Here is an 18,623-nt window from a genome sequence, read left to right as displayed (position 1 = left end):
CACAATAAGAAGTTGTGGAAAAAAGACAAACGTTTGCGTGTATCATGAAGGGAGACTCTCGTAAGGGACTGCAAATAAAGTTTGGCCCCACAATACAAAAATTTTCCTCGATGGACACAAAAATACATACCAGTTTACAAGTACAGGGCATACAAATATATGCAACTTAATACTGACAAGGAATCGCAATATTCTGATAAATTCAGTACACGGGTAAACAAGGACAATCTTTTTCGAACTATATACAAAACATCTCAGTATACAGTACCAGATAAGCCATACAAAGCGTACAAATCACATTTGCATTAAACAATCTATTTAGTGGCAGAAAAATGACTCAATGATTCTCCAAAAATTTATACAGAGAGCGAAATTGATATAACTGGAGATTAAAAATTTTCATTAAACGTGTTAAATATGTTATATGCTAATATTGAGTACCCGATAATACTTTGAAACCTAATTTGCGACGACTTTTTAAGAAATTTCTTTGTGTAGGGATGTGACTTTTCTATTCCTCGGTTTAAGTTAAATATCTCATTTTCCATTAGTAACTGGACAAAAAAACACCATGCACTGAGGTTACAATCTGGTGATTCACACCTCCGTAGAAGGCCAAATGGCATTTACCTCCAATGCAGAAGATGCTAGTTACATGACTCGGAAGCTTTGGGGAAAATATAAGAACTGCAGGTCTTGAAATAAAGGAGTAATTGTTTGTAGTACCTAATAAAAAAGCCATTAATACTAACGAGAAAACAACAAAGGTATTTGGCGTTGTGGAGGTAAAACTGCTGTAAAATATCTGTTAAAATATTGACTACTGTCATCAAAATAGCAAACGAAAAAGCTGGAATTCGGTCAACGTTTGTAAAAACTTTTGTAATACTCAACGAATATATGTGACAACATGTAGCAATACAGAAACATTATCGAATGTACAGTAGATAGTATATGTATATACATCTTTTTACAGCAAATATACAGCATAGTCTGGGTTATCTCAGAGCAGATATGTGCAGTTCATATAGATATAAATATTCATACAATATTCATTTTGACCATGTTTTGCACGTTTATTTACATGCTTAACAGGTTAAGTAGCAAACGCTATAGTACGTGTGTAGTCTGAAGTAGGCGCTGCCGGAAATATCTAGTGAAAAATAGATCTATAACGTCTTACTGCTGCAACACAGACTAATTTGTATACAGTGCTGAAAATGCTACAGAGCTGTAATACACTGACGCAAGATACCTGGTGAAAGGATCATTCTGCTGCTGGAACACCGTGAAGTTTATTCAGCAAAAAATTAGTATAATCGCTAAATTGTGGCATTTTATTGTGATATTTTTCTGAAGCTACATTCTAGCGTCTTTCGACATTCATCCAAGGAAAAATAAATGACAAATCTGATTCTCAATTTAAACTTTCCAATATTACTTCGACATAATGTCAGTGTGAAACATCATCATACAGCGAAACAAGTAACACATTGTCCCTCTGGAAAGGATACACTATGTTTAAATTGGTTTTATTACGGCTGCGGCAAGTATAATTAGATGCAGAGGTTTTAGTAATTACCTTCCTCTACTGCGACATACTTACACAGCACAGTGCTAGGAAGCAGAGTACACTCGAGGCGCCGAAATCGATAGGATTAAGGAAACAATATTCTCACCTTAAGATTGCGACCAAAGGGGCTGCTGAAATATTGTGTCAAAATGACTCTATGATCCGACTGCGGACCCGACAAGAATATAATATGATACGTTCCGTTATTTACACAGCAGGTATTCGTATTTTTCTTATGTTTCATTCCTTACTTACAGGAAAAGTAAAAAAAAAAAGTATAGAAATGCGTATTCGTTACGGAAGTGCGCGGAATCAGGCCCGTCCGATGTCTGAGGCAACGTTCATTTCAGCAATTTCAGCAAAAATATGTAAACAACTCAGTTATGTGATCAGATGAATGTCATATACGTATCTAGTCTCTTTTGCAAGGAGTCCATTCCATCTGTCGACGGAATGCCTAACTTTAACTTTATTTCATCATTCGCTTAGAATTTTGATGTTGGTGATGAACAGTAAACAGGATTTTAAAGACGTCGAAAGGACGTTGAATCATAATTTTCCTTGTTTTTTTCTTTACAGTGAATTTACGGTGAACTGTTGTTTCCATGTTTTCTGGCATGTTTGAACAGTGTGTTCGTACCGATATGTTCCACTGAGGAGAAAAAAAGCTACCAGTAGTTAGCTGAAAAACAGCGTTTTATATTTACAGTGTAGTCTGCTTCACTTCACAGATAGTTTGACATAGGGGAAGAGACATGTAGTTCTAACTGCTCTAGTTCTCTTCTGATGCCTTTTAATGTTGACATCGAAAATTATTTTACATAGACAGTTCTTCATGGTTAATAAGTGACAACAATTAACGAAGTAAGTCTAGGAAAAATGCACGAGTGACATATAAAAGCATCTAACAAAAACAATGTATTTTCCTTATCTTAATATAGGAACGTTCAATAAGTAATACAACACTTTTTTCTGAAAGCAGGTTGGTTTTTTCGAGATTCCAATACACCATATTATTCCCCACTCTTCTGGCTGCAAACCTCTATTTTTCAACATAATCTCCGTTGAATGCGACGGACTTAATTCGCATTACTGGGAGGACGTCGATTTGCAGTTGGGTTTTGGAACATATACTGTATTCGAACATTATGAAGTACCTCGAAGAAAACGATTTATTGACACATAGTCAGCATGGTTTCAGAAAATATCGTTCTAGTGAAACACAACTAGCTCTTTATACTCTTGAAGTAATAAGTGCTATCGACAGGGGATGTCAAATTGATTCCATATTTTTACATTTCCAGAAAGCTTTCGACACCGTTCCTCACAAGCGTCTTCTAACCAAACTGCGTGCCTACGGAGTATCGCCTTAGTTGTGCGACTGGATTCGTGATTTCCTGTCAGAAAGGTCACAATTTCGTAGTAATAGACGGAAAGTCATCGAGTAAAACAGAAGTAACATCCGGCGTTCCCCAAGGAAGTGTTATAGGCCCTCTATTGTTCCTGATCTATATTAACGACATAGGAGACAAACTGAGTAGCCGTCGTAGATTGTTTGTAGATGATGCTGTCATTTACCGTCTTGTAAAGTCATCAGATGATCAAAACGAGTTGCAAAATGATTTAGATAAGATACCTGTATGGTGCGAAAAGTGGCAGTTGACCTAGAATAAAGAAAAGTGTGAAGTTATTCACATGAGTATTAAGTGAAATCAGCTAAATTTCGATTATGCGATAAGTCACACAAATCTGAAGGTTGTAAATTCAACTAAATACTTAGGGATTACAATTACAAATAACCTAAATTGGAACGATCACATAGATAATACTGTGGGTAGAGCACACCAACGACTGTGATTCACTGGCAGAACACTTAGAAGGAGTAACCGGTCTACTAAAGAGACTGCTTACACCACGCTTGTCCGCCCTATTTTGGAGTATTGCTGTGCGGTGTGGGATCCGCATCAGGTGGGACTGACGGATGACATCGAAAAAGTACAAAGAAGGGCAGCTCGTTTTGTATTATAGCAAAATAGGGGAGATAGTGTCACAGACATGATACGTGAATTGGAGTGGCAATCATTAAAACAAAGGCATTTTTCGTTGCGACGGGATCTTCTCATGAAATTTAAATCATCAGTTTTCTCCTCCGATTGCGAAAACATTCTGTTGGCACGCACCTACATAGGGAGAAATGATCATCACGATAAAATAAGAGAAATCAGGGCTCGCACAGAAAAATTTAAGTGTTCGTTTTCCCGCGTACCGTTCGCGAATGTAACGGTAGAGAGACAGCTTAAAGGTGGTTCATTGAAGCCTCTTCCAGGAACTTTATTGTGAATAGCAGAGTAATCACGTAAATGTAGATGTAGACGTTTGTGCCAGCATGGTACCACTCTACTGGTAGACTTCAGAGCCAACGTCTTGCTGTATCAATAATATCCCCATCATCCACGTACTACTTCCCACGGAGTGCCTCCTCCTTTGGGAGGAAGGTGTGTGATCAGGGCTGTGGGGTAGATGCAGAACGTCCAATGAAGTTTTGTGAGCTCCTCTCTAGTGCGCAAATCTGTGTGAGGCGTTGCGTTGTCGTGGAGAAGGAGAAGTTCATTTGAATTTTTGTGGTAACGAACTCGCTGAAGTCGTTAATTCAGTTTCCTTAGGGTAGCACAATACACTTCAGAGTTGATCGTTGCACCATGAGGAAGAACATCAAACAGAGTAACACCTTCAGAGTCTCAGAGGACCGTCGCCTTTACCGGCTGAGGGTGCAGCTATGAAATTTTTCTTCGGAGGAGAGCTGGTGTGGCGGTTCGAAGTGATGAATCTCTGTTTCAACACTTGTGACAATGTTGCACAAAAAATTGTAACGATCAGCCTCGTAATGCGCCTCCACTTGACATACGGTCTGTCGTTGCTCTTTATTGTCTCCTGTTACGCGGCGAGGAACCCTGTGGGCAGACACCTTTGAGTACCCTAACTCGTGGACGAGTGTGCCAGCACTACCAGCAGAGACGTCTAGTTAAGCAGCGAGATGTTTGATAGGGATCCGTCGATCACCTCGAAAGAGAGTACCCGTTAGTTCCAATATTTCAGGAGTCAAGCTGTGTGCGGCCAGCGAACACGTTGGAGGTCTGCGCGACCGTCTTGCTGTGATGATAGCCGCCTCGCCCAACGACTCACCGTGCTTTTATTCACTGCCAATTCACCGTAGACATTCTGTGACACTCTGGTTTTCCGCCAAAAGAAACTCAATGCCAGCTCTCTGCTTGAAAGGCACCCCCGTTGCAGACGCCATTTTGAAGGCTACATATGGCGCCGCCACCTAACGCAACTCCGTGCAACTATAGGAGCTTCAGCGGGAATATTCCACGATGTCGCAAAACAAATTCCGCACCTTTGCAACTGAAACTAAACGAAAAGAAAAATGTGTTGCATTTCTTATTGCACACCCTTGTATACTGAGTTCTTTGACAGTAAAGACAAAAATTTAACGTTCTTGGAAGACTGTTAAGAAACGTTATCACTATATAAGGTGACGTAACGGTCATCATTGACAGTTTCTGAAACGATAAAAGTTATAAAAACGAATCTTAATATTTTTAAGGTTACAATTTTTATAATTTTTCAAATATTTTAGCAGCTTATTCTTGTTACCAGCGACAAGTGCCGATCGCATTCACCATTTTACAAACTATTCTCATATGGAACGGCTTAAGCATCTAATATGGAAGTGAATTCTGTCAATAACCTACGGAAGTATTGAAGGATGTGCAATGAAAAAGAAATTAACGGTAGAAAGACCCGTGGTCCCGGTAACCTTATAACAGAGCAGTTTTATATTAATGTTTTCTACAAGCATTTTTCACTTTGGATAGGCTCTGTTAGATTATAAAGTAAAGTTCACCTTCTAACGCTTGTTCTCCTATAAACACAACAAACTTCGCAGAGTTGCGTACTGATCAACACATGGTATGGTGTCCCAGGACGCTAAAACATGACTTTAACATTTGTGCCAGTAATGCCTTCTAGGTTGTTGATCACCTCGGCTGAAGTCTCAGACACAAACCATTTCACACCAACTCACAAAAAGACTTCCATCACGCCTTATCTGTTACTCGAGCTGCCCACTAAATACTACCACAATGACTGATCCAGCCTTTCACACATCCTTTGCTTAACATAGTACTTGACATTTTCTGTACTTGTGCTCAGTAAAGGAAACACTGTTTACCTTACAACTGACGCGACAGAAGAACTAGACTGGTGAGCGTTGGGTCGGACATAAGTGAAACTCCCGTAATCAGCTTAAAACCCAAACGCCCCCAGGCCTCCCCAAGGGTGCGTTATTAAATTAAATCGTAATGATCTGCCGGAGATAATGATAAGGACAGCGGCTGTCGTGCGACAGCCGGTGAAGTCATCACTGCCATTGGAGCAGAGGAGTGTCATTAAGAAGCGCGGCATTGTCTGCCGGGCCTCCGCCGTAAACAATAACAAAAAAACGACCGCTCGACGTTAAGCACCCACTGCCAGGAAGCGCTGCTTGCCAATAGCTCCACCTCCTTATAAATGGCCCGTGTTCCTTCGGCTACACATGCCCGCTGTAAAAACCAGCCGCCGACTACCTTATAAAATTTAGGACACGAATCCTACAGCCGTCTATTCTTTCTTCGAAAAATTCGCGTATTATTCCCTGAACTACAACCTATTCTGGAAACAGGGGCCGCACTCACTTATGTACTCATACAATAGCATTCAGCTTAGGTATGTATGAATGATATCTTACAAGTTAAACGTGACTAGTTCAAACCGAGATAATTGTAAATTAGGTCCAAAATAATATTCCACATCTGGTACTCCACTTATAGAGTATCTGTTGTATTATACACAGAAGAATACATATTTTCTCATCTAAATATTACCAAGTCGCTGCGATCGACACTATTTTCCTTGTCACTCATTAGAACCCAACAACTGTTATAAATTTTGTAGGCATTCCTGGAACATATTGGAACACGCAGGAAAAGCTCCTATTCTTTCCAAAGCTAAATGTGTCAATAATGTTACAGTGTTATAGTTACGAGTGCACAGTTTTGAAACACGGAAAGGAAGAGAGTTACGTTTTTAATGTCGCGTCGACGACGAGGGCATCAGCGACGGAGCACACGCTCTGACTGGGAAAGGATGGGGAAGGAAATCGGCTGTGCACTTTCGAATGAACCATCCCGACATTCACCTTAAGTGATGTAGGCAAATCACGGAACACCTAACTCTGTGTGTTGCGACAGGGATTTGAGTAACCTTCCTTCTCAATACGACTCCATTCTGTCTTACTGTCATATGTCCTCACTTTGCCAGATACGGCACAAACATTTGTGATCATGCCTGGTCATCAGCAAACGATCTCGCGTTGACAGTGGTTGGACCATTATCTCTTTCCCACCTCTACAAAGACAGTGATCATTTATTCAGCCATTAAGAAAAGAACTTGTAGCCTGTGGGTAGGAAGCCATTGTGTTAGGGGTTGTTAGCGTTTGTTATCGACCTGTGCTATTATGGTTGATATGAGATTTGAAGAAATTAAAAGGAATTGGAACATCGCCGAACTCTGAATTTGGTACATTAACGTAATGGACTGCTTGGCTGATTAACATCGAAACGTTTATCTCATGACCTTATCTTCCGTAGCATTTTCCAATAACCACAGCTCATTTATACGAAGTACTTTACGTTTATATATTTATTAGCGTACACTCATTGTACCATATCTTCTTAATAGTGGAAGTGAGTAAAGTAGCGTAGTTCGTAAGACAGTACAGCCGATTGCAAATCCCAGCTGGTCTTCTTCGTTCAAGTATTCAATAGTTACCTTAAATTACTTCATAGGAATGCTGAGATAGCTCTTTCGAGAATTTGAGATTCGATGGCTACCTACGTACTCCATCTCTGTTAACATTGATATCGATGAGACGTTAATTTTAAATTCTACGTTTCTTCTGAATGATAAGAATTATGTATTTTGCGTGCGACATTCCGTCCAGAGCCTAACGGTATAATTATCTGATAATTAGGACTGTGCTACCTATTACAGCCACAATATTCTTATGCCAATAAATGTCTTTGCTGGGAACACCTAAATAACGGATATAACTGTCCACTCCAGTAAAGAAGAAAGTACCGAATTTTCTTATAGCAACTATACAAGGTGGTCAGAAAAAGTCTGAAAAGCTTGTAAGGGCGTTGCAGGAGCATCGAAGTTGGCCAATCAGACCTTCCACACTCAAATTCAAGCGACCAGTCAGATAAAAGCAGTGTCACTTTTTCTCATAGCACAGATGATAGCGCACGAGACTACTCAGCCTTTGCTCGGGTTAATCCCTACTACCGTCCCACGTCCAATTATTGTGTTATTCAGTTTTAGTTAGCCAAATGAAGAACATGTTTAGCGGTACCTTCTCTAGCGCGCAACGACTTGATTGGCTAACTTCAGTGCTAATTAACTAAGAAATGGCGCAACGTATCTGTTGTGACCAGGTGAAACTACAAACGTACGACCACAGCTGTGGGTTCTTTGATTGCTCTGGGAGAAGGCCCATCATACTAGAACACATGAAATATTGCTCCGCTTTATTTAATAAATGTATAAAATATTGTATTAACTTAGATACACTTCTTTGCCACAAGACTGTTGTATAATTTACAGCTGTCACTGACTAGCAATTATTAACAAACTGTTTTCTTGCAGTACAAATGCAACATTTACGACAGTGCCCATTCATCTGAAGCTTTAACTACAAGTTGGTCCTACACTATGTTGACTGCTGTAGTTGAAGTCTCGAACTAGGCAGAGCACTTGCTTGCATGCTTGACGTTATCTTGACTTCAGCGTTAGGGCGCTGCTATGCTAATGGGGAGGCGTCTTCTTCTGGAGTGCCTTCCATTGTTTTTTTATTAATTGCAGCGATCCCTCGCTCATGTCTGTGGCATCGATTCGCGCTGCTTACTAAGGCGTGGCACCGCGACCTCTGGACAATACCACAGTATCGAAGTGTTTTATTAACAATTATTTCTCAGCACAACATTCCCATCAACACTCTTACAAACTTTTCGAACAATCTCTGAACGCCCTGTATTATTAACACAATGTGTTTGCATAGTTCATCTTCCTTTTCCTTACTCCATCAGCAGTTTACCAAAAAAATTATAATTTACTCCATAAAATTATAATTTATTCCATTTTCAGAACGCGAATTAGCAGTTGTTATTCTCTGAATGATAACAACGCTGTCAAAGCTCTCATCCTCAATTAACGGCACTGATATCACATCTGGATTGCGGTTACGATGCGGATGTGTACTTCTAATGGAAGACATCAACCTGTAGCTGAATATTTTTCTCATATTTTGACAATAGTCGTGTCTTTTAATGATATAATGTTAAGTGACGGCCAACTGACTATGGGCACTTCGACTTTTTAAACGTTTTGCTCTGTTGGATGAAGAATATATTTCAGTGTGCTAGACAGCTACAAAATAATTGTAGTGCCAATAACAATATAACCAGAGACACAAGGAAACACTATGATTTATTGGCTTCCTGTCTTAAAGTTGAACGAAAGTATTGATGAGTTTCAGAATGCGCTAATATTCTTTATACCCTCAAATTTCATATAGATGTTCATGATCGCCGTAAACTCAAAACAACAAGACCTTGAAGAGGTCAAATGAGCCTGATTACGGTACTCGTCAAAACATAAGTATTAATCGTATTTTTTGATTGTTTTTTTTTCTCTTTTCTGTTTTTTTTTTCATTTTAAATACTTTTTGCAGTATATTTAGTGTGTGTTTATTGTGGGTTTGCCTGAACATTGAATTTCCGAAATCGTTTTATAGATCTGACTTTTGTTTAAAGACGAAAATCAACGTTTGTAACGAATTGTGTACATACGAGCGTATTTTTAAAATACATTTAGCTATGAATAGCCACATTAGTGTCTTTTTTCCTTTCACACAATGGAAGATTATCAACTTCTGTGTTAGGTTTCGGAAATATCTCCAGTTGTTTGTGACGAACGTTTGTTTACATTCGTCTGATCATTTAGAATAAATTTGCGTCTGAAGTTACTGAACTTGCGGTAATAACGAATTTAACTCAGTAGCGGTAGTTTTATTCCCTTTTTAGTAGAGTAAACTTATTACAATTCATAATATTCCTTTATTTTTTCATGTTTATGCGTTTTTGATTCCTATAAATATTGTTTTATCATGAGTGGACTCTATAGGAGCTCTCATAGGAAACTGAGTAGTGGATGCATTTTGGGAGCTGTAATAAATGGTTTTATTTGACAATGTAGTGGGGAGGTCTCTGGGTGGAGCGCTGTGGCCATCTTCTGAAATTGGAAAATATGTATCAGAAATAGATTAACAGATGAGCAGAAAGGTAGGATCTGTGCCCTTCAGGCACATTAGGGTCAAAACCAGGAGAGAGCTGTTGACGATGAGGGAAAGTAGCGGTGAGGGGGGGGGGGGGGGTGTTGAAGACTGGGAGTTGGTAGGAGGGCTAGCAGAAGGACGTACTCTGACAGCTTTGTTGTGGCTGCAGCAACAGGTTTCAGCTGCCCGAATTGATGATTGATGGGAGAGGAGCCTCAAGATGATGTAGGAGTGGGATACACGCAGCAGACTTTTACCGTGATTAGGAAGGTTAGGAATAGCATTAATGTTAGGAAGAAGAGAGTAGTGCTACGTTAGCAGTCATTGCAGAGGTGTGGGCACCCAATTACAGGAGAAATTAGGGGAGGAGCATCAGTTCATCAGCATTACCAAGCAATGTGCTGGACTGGATTAGGTGATCGAGAGTTTAGGAGCTTTATGTAAGACTTTCACAAAAGATGATCTGGTAGTAATAATGGCTGGGGCGGGAAACAGCTTGGACAGGGACGGGACACACAACACATGTGGTAACTCGAGTAAGATACCTTCCCTAATTGTTTCGGAGGCATGATCGGCCTCGTCTTGGCAGTGCTATAAGAGTGTCACTACGGAGCTGTACATGGTGCAGATGACTACTGGCCAGGCGCACATTGTACTGGTGCCATTCGGGACTATTGAGAGATAGGGCTACATTAGGTACGGTATGCACCTCAAATGGTTTAGGAAAGGGAGGTTAGTGGAGTCGATCACCGAGAGTATAGTGTGTGGGTGTGGAACTACACAAGGTCAAATACCCGTTATCATGATTAGGAGAACTACGTCTTTTTTAAATTCTTCTGCACCCTGTATGCGGGAAAGAGAATATACCTCGCTGGAGTGCACAGGCAACACAGAAATTTGCTCAGAATTATCTACTATCCATCAAAACGTGCAGTCCATCAAAAATAAATTGCACCAAACTGAAGTTGAATTGCAGCTTTTGAGCAGCATGATAGTATGCATTACAGGGCACTGATGCAGAGATGGTGAATTGCAGCATATACAGAGTCCGCCAGAAAAATGTATACACTTTTTGTCACGCTCTATCGAGATAACGATATTGTCGTTCGATTTGAGTTACGAGTGTGTTGTAGTATGGTCTTCGACTCAACAGATGTTAGTACTTTCATCTCGGTATTGAGAAAACAAGATGGTTGGAGCACGCTTGACATGCGAGCAGCGAAAATGCACTACTGGCTATTAAAATTGCTACACCAAGAAGAATGGCAGATGATAAACGGGTATTCACTGGACATATATATTATACTAGAACTGACATGTGATTACATTTTCACGCAATTTGGGTGCATAGATCCTGAGGAATCAGTACCCAGAACAACCACCTCTGGCCATAATAACGGCTTTGATACGCCTTGGCATTGAGTCAAACAGAGCTTGTATGGCGTGTACAGGTACAGCTGCCCATGCAACTTTAACACTGTACCACAGTTCATCAAGAGTAGTGATGGCGTATTGTGACGAGCGAGTTGCTCGGCCACCATTGACCAGACGTTTTCAATTGGTGAGAGATCTGGAGAATGTTCTGGCCAGGGCAGGAGTCCAACATTTTCTGTATCCAGAAAGGCCCGCTACATGCGGTCGTGCATTATCCTACTGAAATGTATGGTTTCGCAGGGATCAAATGAAGGGTAGAGCCACGGGTCGTAACACATCTGAAATGTAACGTCCACAGTCCAAAGTGTCGTCAATGCGAACAAGAGGTGACCGAGACTTGTAACCAATGCCACCCCATACCATCAAGCCGGGTGATTCGCCAGTATGGCGATGACGAATACACGCTTCCAATGTGCGCTCACCACGATGTCGCCAAACACGGATGCGACCATCATGATGCTGTAAACAGAACCTGGATTCATCCGGAAAAATGACGTTTTGCCACTCGTGCACCCAGGTTCGTCGTTGAGTACACCGTCGCAGGCGCTCCTGTCTGTGATGCAGCGTCAAGGGTAACCGCAGCCATGGTCTCCGAGCTGATAGTCCATGCTGCTGCAAACGTGGTCGAACTGTTCGTGCAGATGGTTGTTGTCTTGCAAACGTCCCCATCTGTTGACTCAGGGATCGAGACGTGGCTGCACGATCCGTTACAGCCATGCGGGTAAGATGCCTGTCATCTCGACTGCTAGTGATGCGAGGCCGTTGGGATCCAGCACGACGTTCCGTATTACCCTCGTGAACCCACCGATTCCATATTCTGCTAACAGTCATTGAATCCCGACTAACGCGAGCAACAATGTCGCGATACGATAAACCGCAAACGCGATAGGCTACAATCCGACCTTTATCAATGTCGGAAACGTGATGGTACGCATTTCTCCTCCTTACACGAGGCATCACAACAACATTTCCCCAGGCAACGCCGGTCAATTGCTGTTTGTGTATGAGAAATCGGTTGGAAACTTTCCTCATGTCAGTACGTTGTAGGTGTCGCCACCAATGCCAAACTTGTGTGTATACTCTGAAAAGCTAATCATTTGCATATCACAGCGTCTTCTTCCTGTCGGTTAAATTTCGCGTCTGTAGCACGTTATCTTCGTGTGTAGCAATTCTAATGGCCAGTAGTGTATATTGTGAAGTGGATATTCAAGTTTGATAATACCGCTGAAGTGCAATGTCAGCGCAGGTGGAAGTTTGAAACAGAGCCGCCAACCCACCTAACAATTAAACGCATCATTGACAAGTCTGAATTGCATCGAACGATTTGTGATATTCGCAAACGAAGATTAGGAAGACAGCGTACAGTTACTTGTCCTGCTACGTCGTCTCTCGTGTTGGAAACGTTTATTAATTCTCCACAGAAGTCTTCTACGCAATGTGCACGTGAAGCTGGGGTTAGCAGTACAAGTGTACAAAGAATTCTGAAAACTGCAAAGTGGAAAGTTTGCATACCACGTTTACTGCACACTATTAATGATGACGACAATGATCGCCGAATACAATTTTGCGAAAGGTATCAGCGAATAGTAACTGGTGACGAATAATTTGTGACGAAGGTAGGTTTGAGTGACGAGACACAATTTAAACTTAATGGAACCGTGTATCGGCATAACAGTATGTACCGGGCACCGAAAAATCCGCATGTTTATATGGATAAAGCGGTCAATCTAACAGGGTTTCATGTGGGGTGTGGACTACCATCTAGGGGCTTAGTAGGACCCTTTTTCTTTGATGCTACTCGCACTGGAGAACTGTACCTGGAAATGTTACGCACATAAATTTTTCCAGGTATACGTGCACTTTATGGAGCTGATGAAGAGGTCTTCTACCAACAGGGCGCCACCATACTACCACCTAGCCGTACGAGCTTTCCTGGATGACAATTTTCCGGGACATTGGATTGGACGAAGAAGGCCCATTGAGTTCCCTCCACGGTCGCCAGATCTAACACCTATGGACTTTTACTTGTGGGCAACTGTGAAAGATAATGTCCCTCGACGTAAGTCGCGCACGCTGGAGGAACTTCGCCAGGAGATTACAGCGACATGAGCAGCTATCTTCACTGCAACATTGACTGACGTAGTTGCGTTGACCGCTCGTCGTTCCGTTATGTGTATAGCCGACAACGGTGAACATTTGAACATTCTGAACTTTTAAGGTAACCATGTGCTAAACTGAAGGTTGTACGACATGTTTTTTTTTTTTTTTTTTTTTTTTTTTTTTTTTAAAGCGAGCCGTACCTTTGATAGTACTCAAGGAACTGTGGCTTAGGGCAGTGCGTTTCCAAAGAACTGAGAAATTGGGACTTCCTAATGCCCGCAGTTACCCATCTATTTTCCTTAGCTGCTGCAGTAGAAAAGCTATTTTTGGAAATGTTTCGTCAAAAATTAAATTAAACAGTTTGTAGAATTTAGAGAATTTAGCTTCTACATTGCTTTCCATATGCATTTCATCCTAGGTTTGATTTGCAAGTGCCCTAGAAAAAGTATGTTTCTTATGAATATAATAAAATCCTTTTGTAGGCCTGCAGTTTTGCAGGTTTCACAGAGCCTGTCTTCAGCTTCATTGTCTGAGAGTAAGGCAATCATCGAAGAAAAACTGGTACGTTGCATATGTGTACACAACCTCTTTAACGAAGCATAGTTTGGTTTCGGAAATAGGAAAAGTACAATACTGGTCATTGCAGAGTTGACAAAAGTGGTACTGGTCTCCAATTTCTGTATCATTGTAATACGTACATTTTGGTTTCGGAGTTAATGATAAACTGTAGGTCTCCCTATATGTGGCTGAGTAAATCAATTTCAAAGTCAGAGGAAAGTCATTGTAATATGTTCATTTGGAGTATAGGAATTAATGTTAAAATGTAGGTCTTCCTGTATGTGGCTGGGTAAAAGAGGAAAATCATTGTAATACGTTCAATTTGAGCTTCGGTGTTAATAATAAACTGTAGGTGTCCCTATATGTGGCCGGGTGAATCAATGCAAAAGTCAGAGGAAAGTCAGCTACACCACTTTCAATATGACCACGCCAGTCAAAGTCCTGCCCCGTTCAAACCAACAATGATTTCATTTCCCGCATTATACGGGAAATGAAATCATTGTGGTTTGGGAACCTTCGTAAAACACATGTAGCACTCACAAAATGACTACACAGCAAGCACAATGATGTTGCTTTCCACGAAAGAGCTTAAAATTAGGAAGGTACTACAACAATTAAACAATAAGGAATCAGAAGGCATAAATGAGACACCTGTCTCTGTTCTAAAAGCGTACACAGATAGCACACAAGGCCCATTAACAAACGTAAAAAAAAGAGTCCTTTAACTGGTGTTTTCTCAAAGTATGTAAGGCATACACGAGTGGTGCCTTCACTAACGAAACGTAATGCGGAAAACACTGAAAGCTAGGGGCCAGTTACAAGGCTGTCTTCATTCCAACCTGAAGCAATCACCGAAGAAAAGCTGATAAGTTGCATAAGTGTAGACAACCTCTTTAACGAAGCATAGAGTGGTTTCGGAAATAGGAAAAGTACAATATTGACCATTGCAGAGTTCACAAAAGGCACTGTGGAGCATAAGGCACTATTGAGCAACCTAGAAGCGATAGGTGTAAGAGGAACAGTGAATGAATGGTTTCATTCTTACTTGGAGAATAATCTCAACTCTTAGCTATTGGATTCCTTTCTGTGGATCGAAGGTACAAAATATGGACAAGGCCACAATAACTATAAATAGTTGTCACGCTCATTATAAAGAGCTATTTAAAAAACTGGGCATCCTCACTGCACCAAGTGAGGACATCTACCAATCTGTGGTTTATGTCGAGAAAAAGTATGGATCTGCTTACACTTTATATTACCTACTAGTTTTCGTTGTAGTTTATTACATGTAGAAAATCCAGTTTTTACTTTGTGATTTTTGAAAATATTTGCAATCTTCTGTGATACATTGGCAATGTATGGGATACTACTTATACATTTGTTTTTTTTTTTCTTTTTCTTCTGTGGTGTAGTTTGTACCTGGGTTTTTCTTCACTTTGTTCAGGATTGTGTCAACCATGGAAGCATTGTAAACATTGGTAACTGCAATTTTTTTCTCTCTGTTTATTTCTTGTTGGCTGACGGCCTTGCCTCAGTGGTAACACCGCTTCCCGTCAGATCACCGAAGTTAAGCATGATCCATACTCAGACTCTGGAATATACAAGGTAACATGCCAGGAATGCTCCATGTTCTACCTAGGACAAACAGCCCGAAATTTCAAAACCAGGTGCACAGAGCACATAAAAGCCCACACACATGACACACACACTACATCAGCCATAGCGACACATATGCATAATACACGACACCCATTTGGAAAAACAGAGCAAAATGTCAAAGTACTCCACCCACTAAATAAAGGACGTAAAATGGATTTGCTAAAAGAACTAGAGATATATTCACATTACAGAAAATATGAAGATAAAATACTAAACGAAAATCTTTAAAGTGAATCAGTGAATTTCTTCAGATGTTTCGATAGTTTACTTAAATAAAAATAGTAACAGATAGAAATAAGCACAACTGTAAAATCGATGTAAGTAAATTATGATCCAAATTGTTAAGGTAAATAACCTCTGTGCAAAAGCAAACCATACTCTGTAGAAGACCTATAATGTCATCTCGGTTGACTACTTGTAGGGACAACTTTGTAACTGTTTTGTTTATGTAAAATGTTTTCGATTTTTAAAAGTGTACAACAAGTTGTGTATTGTGTTTAGTGTGTGTGAGACTCTGCACAAACGGACCATAAGGAAACGGCAAGTATAAATTCTTCTAAATCTTGCCACTAACTTCACAAAAAGATAGACAACCAACTAAAAATCGCGTGTTTTCGTACATATTGCAGTAAAGTCAACGAAATGAAGCACACTCTCACACATCGACAACATCGCATTGAAATGGCATAACAAACACAAAAACGCACTTGAAAATAGGAATCATTTCCCGAAACGCGTCACGCCAAAAATAAAATAAAGACAATCGTTATTGGTAGCAGATGAGTTATTTATAAGCAAACCTATTGATCAACTAACTGTACAGAATTTACCAATGACGCGTACTTTATATCAGAGTTTCCAGGCTCTTGTTGGAACTTAGGGAGAATCTAACAGCTTCGTAAGATATTTTATAACCTTTACACGTGTTTCTTAAGACAATTCGAGATATTTTGCATTATTTAAAAGAAAAAATCTGACCTTTAATAACATAGTGAAATACTGGTATTTGTTGCGAGGTGGAGCAAATTACTTTCTGTCTCATTGATAGCTACTTAAATTGTATTTCCTGAATGAATCAATTTCTACAGGTTTTCTAAAGTGAGCAAAAATGGGTTAATTATACCGATGAGGCAAGCATCATGACCACACACTTAACAGCGTGTTGGTCAACCTTAGGAACGTAATACTGCAGCGATTCTGCTTGGCATAGATTTGTTAAGTTCTTGGTAGGTTTTCGGAGATATATGGCACTACATATCTAACAACAGTTCACTCAGTTCCCTTAACTTACGGGCCTGTGGTTTCTGGGTGTGAGATGGAGAGCGATAACGTTCCAGATGTGTTCCATCTGGTTCTGATCAGGCAAATTTAGTGGCCAAGACATCAACGTCAGTTCAATTCGATACCCTTAAAACCACAGCACCACAATCCTGGCCTTTTGACGCCGTTAGTTATCCCGCTGAACGATTCCACCACCGTCGTGCAGATATCAAGCACAGTAGGATGCAAATGGTCCGCAATGGTGATCTCGTTGTCCACAGGCGTAATGGTTTCTTCGAATACTACCACAGGTCCCATTGAAACACATAGCATAATACTGCCCCAATTCGCTTGCGATGTCGCGAGTTGCACATTTCGAGCACCTGTTTACTTGCATGAAAACGTATGCGAACAAGACCATCGACCTGGTGTAACAAGAAACATGATTCATCAGATCAGACGACACCTTACCACTGACGCTTGATTGAATCTAGATGATCCGGTGCCAACTGGAATCAAAATTAACAGTTTTGTTGCGTCACCATGGGAACATGTAAAGATAATGGTTTCATGGTCCTCTAACCACTCACGACTGCAGCACGCGAACAGATGACCAGCTTCGCCGCTTCTGAAATATCCGTTCCCAGGCGCCGAGTCATAACCTTTTGTCAAAGTCACTTATGTCAGTAGGTTTCCTCATTTGCGTCCCCTGTAGTTGCTAGAAAGATTTCACCATTCTGTATTTTGCTAACTGATGTTTCAGTTCCCCACGGAAGTGCGGCCTGGCAACGAATCAAACAGCTCTTCCCCAAAGCCTTTACATACTTAACAGAGGTGTTGAAATATATAGAAGTCATGCGAAAATAACTGATGTTTTGTAAAATAAACTTTTTGGGACAATTTTTATGATTATTTAAAACTTTTAGATGATTTTATATTACATTATTATATGATCACTGATGATAATAATTCTGTTATGGTGATGCTGGTGGAGCATGAAAACGAATATGGTCATGATGGAGATGGAATGATGAACATTATTATGGAGTTTTCTGGAAGCGTACGTAGCGACTGAAAGTCAGTGACCGGGACGATTCCCCACTCGTTACTGCTCCGCTTACGTTACCGCATTACGTGCCGTTCAGTCTGGCATCGAACAGTTGCCATAGTGTTAGGGCTCCTCGGTATATGTAATATGACTCATGTAAATCAAGTCATGTAATGCTCGGTGGAAGTAAGATGTATTGCGCAAGTACACGCATTGCTTGGAAAAGATCTGTCGAACAGTTGGCTACAATTGAAGTTGGGTATGAATTAGGACACATTTATACTTAAAGATTATGGTCTCAAACTGTGAATTTGTTAAAATATCGAGCTGTGCTAACTGAATAAAGTAGGATATCAACCTATATGCTTAAATTATGACACTGTTGAAATTCTTTAAAATTTTGTAAGTAGGCTGTTTAGGTTTTTATATTGGTAATGCCACGTAGCGCTCTGTATGAAAATCACTGGCTGTGCTCTGTGCAGTCTGTGGCTGATTGGCATTGTTGTAATATTCGCTATTGTAGTGTTGGGCAGTTGGAGGTGAACAGCGCGTAGCG

Source organism: Schistocerca serialis, chromosome 3 (genome assembly GCF_023864345.2).
Source record: "Schistocerca serialis cubense isolate TAMUIC-IGC-003099 chromosome 3, iqSchSeri2.2, whole genome shotgun sequence".
In the NCBI taxonomy this organism is placed as follows: Eukaryota; Metazoa; Arthropoda; class Insecta; order Orthoptera; family Acrididae; genus Schistocerca; species Schistocerca serialis.
The sequence above is the reverse complement of the archived record's forward strand: the minus strand, read 5'-3'. Positions refer to the sequence as shown.